We start from the raw sequence: 6,405 nt of genomic DNA, 5'->3' as shown, positions 1-6,405 counted from the left end.
GGGGTATCTGTTGAGAGGCCAGACAAACGTGTGGTTCCTGAAGAGGGGCAGCAGCCTTTTCAGTAGTTGCAGGGGCAACAGTCTGGACGATAGACTGATCTGGCCTTGTAACACTAACCAAAACGGCCTTGCTGTGCTGGTACTGCGAACGGCTGATAGCAAGGGGAAACTACGGCCGTAATTTTTGCCGAGGGCATGCAGCTTTACTGTATGGTTAAATGATGGCGTCCTCTTGGGTAAAATATTCCGGAGGTAAAATAGTCCCCCATTCGGATCTCCGGGCGGGGACTACTCAGGAGGACGTCGTTATCAGGAGAAAGAAAACTGGCGTTCTACGGATCGGAGCGTGGAATGTCAGATCCCTTAATCGGGCAGTTAGGTTAGAAAATTTAAAAAGGGAAATCGATAGGTTAAAGTTGCATATAGTGGGGTTTAGTGAAGTTCGGTGGCAGGAGGAACAAGACTTTTGGTCAGGTGAATACAGGGTTATAAATACAAAATCAAATAGGGGTAATGCAGGAGTAGGTTTAATAATGAATAAAAAAATAGGAGTACGGGTAAGCTACTACAAACAGCATAGTGAACGCATTATTGCGGCCAAGATAGACACGAAGCCCACGCCTGCTACAGTAGTACAAGTTTATATGCCAACTAGCTCTGCAGATGACGAAGAAATTGATGAAATGTATGATGAGATAAAAGAAATTATTCAGGTAGTGAAGGGAGACGAAAATTTAATAGTCATGGGTGACTAGAATTCGAGAGTAGGAAAAGGGAGAGAAGGAAACATAGTAGGTGAATATGTATTGGGGCTAAGAAATGAAAGAGGAAGCCGTCTGGTAGAATTTTGGGCAGAGCATAACTTAATCATAGCTAACACGTGGTCTAAGAATCATGAAAGAAGGTTGTATACATGGAAGAACCCTGGAGATACTCTAAGGTTTCAGATAGATTATATAATGGTAAGACAGAGATTTAGGAACCAGGTTTTAAATTGTAAGACATTTCCAGGGGCAGATGTGGACTCTGACCACAATCTATTGGTTATGAACTGTAGATCAAAACTGAAGGAACTGCGAAAAGATGGGAATTTAAGGAGATGGGACCTGGATAAACTGACTAAACCAGAGGTTGAACAGAGTTTCAGGGAGAGCATAAGAGAACAATTGACAAGAATGGGGGAGGAAATACAGTAGAAGAAGAATGGGTAGCTTTGAGGGATGAAGTAGTGAAGGCAGCAGAGGATCAAGTAGGTAAAAAGGCGAGGGCTAGTAGAAATCCTTGGGTGACAGAAGAAATATTGAATTTAATTGATGAAAGGAGAAAATACAAAAATGCAATAAATGAAGCAGGCAAAAAGGAATACAAACGTCTCAAAAATGAGATCGACAGGAAGTTCAAAATGGCTAAGCAGGGATGGCTAGAGGACAAATGTAAGGATGTAGAGGCTTATCTCACTAGGGGTAAAATAGATCCTGCCTATAGGAAGATTAAAGAGACCTTTGGAGAAAAGAGAACCACTTGTATGAATATCAAGAGCTCAGATGGAAACCCAGTTCTAAGCAAAGAAGGGAAAGCAGAAAGGTGGAAGGAGTGTATAGAGGGTCTATACATGGGCGATTTACCTGAGGGCAATGTTATAGAAATGGAAGACGATGTAGCTGAAGATGAAATGGGAGATATGATACTGCGTGAAGAGTTTGATAGAGCACTGAAAGACCTAAGTCGAAACAAGGCCCGGGAGTAGACAACATTCCATTAGAACTACTGACAGCCTTGGGAGAGCCAGTTCTGACAAAACTCTATCATCTGGTGAGCAAGATGTATGAGACAGGCGAAATAACCTCAGACTTCAAGAAGAATATAATAATTCCAATCCCAAAGAAAGCAGGCTTTGACAGATGTGAAAATTACCGAACTATCAGTTTAATAAGTTACGGCTGCAAAATACTAACGCGAATTCTTTACAGACGAATGGAAAAACTGGTAGAAGCTGACCTCGGGGAAGATCAGTTTGGATTCCGTAGAAATATGGGAACACGTGAGGCAATACTGACTCTACGACTTATTTTAGAAGCTAGATTAAGAAAAGGCAAACCTACGTTTCTAGCATTTGTAGACTTAGAGAAACCTTTTGACAATGTTGACTGGATTACTCTCTTTCAAATTCTGAAGGTGGCAGGGATAAAATATAGAGGGCGAAAGGCTATTTACAATTTGTACAGAAAGCAGATGGCAGTTATAAGGATCAAGGGACATGAAAGGGATGCAGTGGTTGGGGAGGGAGTGAGACAGGGTTGTAGCCTCTCCCCGATGTTGTTCAATCTGTATATTGAGCAAGCAGTGAAGGAAACAAAAGAAAAAGTTGGAGTAGGTATTAAAATCCATGGAGAAAAAATAAAAACTTTAAGGTTCGCCGATGACATTGTAATTCTGTCGGAGACAGCAAAGGACTTGGAAGAGCAGTTGAACGGAATGGACAGTGTCTTGAAAGGAGGATATAAGATGAACATCAACAAAAGCAAAACGAGGATAATGGAATGTAGTCAAATTAAATCAGGTGATGCTGAGGGAATTAGATTAGGAAATGAGACACTTAAAGTAGTAAAGGAGTTTTCCTATTTGGGGAGCAAAATAACTGATGGTGGTCGAAGTAGAGTGGATATAAAATGTAGACTGGCAATGGCAAGGAAATCGTTTCTGAAGAAGAGAAATTTGTTAACATTGAGCATAGATTTAAGTGTCAGGAAGTCGTTTCTGAAAGTTATTGTATGGAGTGTGGCCTTGTGTGGAAGTGAAACATGGACGATAAATAGTTTGGACAAGAAGAGAATAGGAGCTTTCTAAATGTGCTGCTACAGAAGAATGCTGAAGATTAGATGGGTAGAACACGTAACTAATGAGGGGGTACTGAATAGGATTGGGGAGAAGAGGAGTTTGTGGCACAACTTGACTAGAAGAAGGGATCGGTTGGTAGGACATGTTCTGAGGCATCAAGGGATCACCAATTTAGTATTGGAGTGCAGCGTGGAGGGTAAAAATCGTAGAGGGAGACCAAGAGATGAATACACTAAACAGATTCAGAAGGATGTAGGCTGCAGTAGGTACTGGGAGATGAAGAAGCTTGCACAGGATAGAGTAGCATGGAGATCTGCATCAAACCAGTCTCAGGACTGAAGACCACAACAACAACAACATGATTATTGTGATAAACATTTTCAGTTGGGCACGAATTTCAAACTCCTTCCATTAAACTGTGCTATGAGTGTTGTAAAAGGAAACAAATAAAATTTTCTTTTTCTAAATGAATAACACATGTTCTTTTTCTTTCTTAAAGATGCACAATCATTGTAGCTTAGCCAGTTGGACTATGACAGTAATGGGACTACTCTACTTTTAGTACAAGTTCGTTGCTCTCTTAGCTACAATAACTACACACCATTACCTATTATGGATGGTCTGCATGGGTAAATTTTTTTACTGAATGTGTATACAAGGGTTGCCCAATCGGTCGCTAAATGGAAACCATAGTGAAAATCAAACCTTTTATTTGCAAGTGTTAGCTACATTTTCGAGATACTTCTCTACATTGTCGCCGCTACGACTTAGACATGTGTCACAGCGTTATACCAAATTTCCAACACCATCGTCATAGAAGGCAGCCGCCTGTGCTTTCCGATAATTCTCTATGCTGGTCTATAGCGTGTAGCCTGCACCCAAGTGTTGTCTTCGTATGCAGCATTTCACGTGAACAGAGATGATACTCAGGATGAGCCAGTTAGGGCTGTGTTGTGGGTGATCGAACACTCATCATCGAAAAGCCTACAGGAGCATCTTCATTGCCCCTGCAGAGTGTGATTGAGAATTACCATGAAGAAGGAAGTGCGTGGCACTTGTGTTAGGTGGGCTGCATACATTATGGCGAAGCCTCTCAGTGGACCCTCCTACTTGGCTGGAGACATCGTTGTTCTAGGCACCTTTACTCGCTCACAGTGCGCTCACAACTGAATAGAGTGTCGATGCGATCGATGGTCATACTAGAGACACTACCTAACGAATCTGTGCAAAGCGTCATCGGGTTTTCACTGTGGTGTCCATTTCGCGACCGATCGAAACTTACTTTCTGGAAAACCATCGGATATCATCCTAGTTGCAATTTGGTGAAATGAAACACAGTTTATAGTGATAAAATTCATTTATATTCATTTTTTTAATTTGAGCTAACGTTGTAGGGTATACAATTTTGTACAAATATGCATGTAACTCTCTATCATTGTCGAGTACTGATGGTGCTGGTGCATCATATATACTGTGTGCTGAACCTGAACTGAAATTAGTAGAAAAGACTTCTTCTGAAGTGTTCCGAAGGGTAAACTTTGTAAGTGCATTCCATACATTTCCAAAAAATCCATACACATACTCCCACTACACAGGATGCTCACACACTGCACATTGGAAGGCGGAGCTAGCACAAATCATGTTTGTGAATTTAGATTTCTGAAAGTGAATGCTCTGTTTGGTATTCTTGTTGCATATTTTAGCCTTTATTGTGTAAATTCAGGTAGGTTGCCAGTGTGCTGTTGTGGTGGAAACTCAAACAGTTACTGTGTATCCTGCTCCAATGCGTCAGATATCCGTTTCACTGAGGGAGAAATAATAAATCAAAACACATATATACAGAAAATGAGTATTAATAATGGGAGGAAAGGGCTAATAATTCTTGCATTTGAATATGAGACTCATTTATTTTCTTTTTATTCTGTGTGGGGGTCAGTGACTTATCTTTGGTGGTGACACTTCGTGATGCTGTCGACCAGCTGATGTACAAAGCACGAATGCTAAGTCCATCTAATGACGACTATCACATATGGATGTGTGGTGAGGGTAAGTGGGGGTGGGGGATGGCGGGGGGGGGGGGGATATTTGGTGACAATTTTTGGGTCATAAATTTTAGTAATTGAGATAAGGTAGCATTAATGTCGAGGCAACGATGTTGTGATAGTGAAGACTATTTTTTGGACAATACTTTATAGTAATAAAGATAAAGCAGGTCATATTTGACTGTGATGTCATTTATATGTCATAAATCATAGTCATTAAGATAAAGATTCATCAGAAAGCCATCTGATGGACATTTTTGGTCATAAATTATAGTAATTGAGGTAAAGCTAAATATGCACGTGGCCAGATTTTGTATGATAAATTACAGTAATAACGATAAAGAGGGTCGCAAATTTTTGCTATTTCACTTAAATAAATACCTGATAAGAGCATAACTAAATGCTTTGTTTACATAAGGGTCGTAATTAGACTAGCCTATGTGGCTGGTTTGTTTACATAAGATGAAAAATGAACCAACTGTTCTAGGTATAGTGCTTACAGGCGCTCAACAGCGACATTTTCAGCGTCTATTGTCCTAATATCTCCCTTGTTTCACTACTTGTGTCAAATAATAACTGACTTATTTATTTTCCAAAATCTGCTCTCGGCTACAGCTGAATACAAAAGAAAATGTGTTTTGTCAGTTCATTATTTTCACTCCCATTACCTGTATGAGTGTGAGGATGAAAAATTACTCGACTACTACAGCAGAGGTTCAAGCCCGAGTGACCCATTACACATTGAATTGAAAGTCAGTCGATGCAGAGCCAGTGTATTAGGACATGCTGTGTAGAAAAATTCAAGACATAATCACACATGAAAAGAATAAAGGCACATTTTTCTTTTGGAAAGATAATGTATTTTGTTGAGCAACAGTTTTGACAGCAGGTCTATCTATAAATGGCAATTAGGGGTAAAACGGAGATTCGAAATTGAATTCGAAAATATGTAAACCATTTCCTTTCATAAAGCAAGAAAATTTCTACAAGTAGTATGACGGGAAAAGTACCCACTATCTGCTCTAATGGAAAATGAAAACCTCCAAAACTGGGATGTAGCAGTACAACATTCAGATGGTGCGCTGATCGACGGCAGCAGAGGCAATTACACAGAACTCAGCGTCGTTGTCATAATAGGATCCCATTGATGAGCATGAGAACACTGACCCGACAAAAGCTTTTTCTGACTGAGGGAGTGCTATAATGTTACGAGCAATATAATGTGTTAGTAAGCATTATAGAGTTGCCACGACTGTGTCGACAAGTTGGATTGTGTGATCACTTATATTTCAGCAATGGCTGAGTCATCAATCATCTGAATGATTTGACGCGACCCAACCCGAATTCCTCTCGTGTGTCAACCACTTCATCTTAGAATAATAATTGCAGGCTACGTCCTCAATTATTTGCTGTATGTATTCCAGTCTCTGCTTTCCTCTACAGTTTTTACCATCTATAGCTCCCTCTGGCACCGTGGAAGTTACTTCCTGATGTCTTAACAGATATCCTACCATCCTGCTAATTT

Source organism: Schistocerca americana, chromosome 2 (assembly GCF_021461395.2).
Source record: "Schistocerca americana isolate TAMUIC-IGC-003095 chromosome 2, iqSchAmer2.1, whole genome shotgun sequence".
In the NCBI taxonomy this organism is placed as follows: domain Eukaryota; kingdom Metazoa; phylum Arthropoda; class Insecta; order Orthoptera; family Acrididae; genus Schistocerca; species Schistocerca americana.
Note: the sequence above shows the minus strand (reverse complement) of the source record.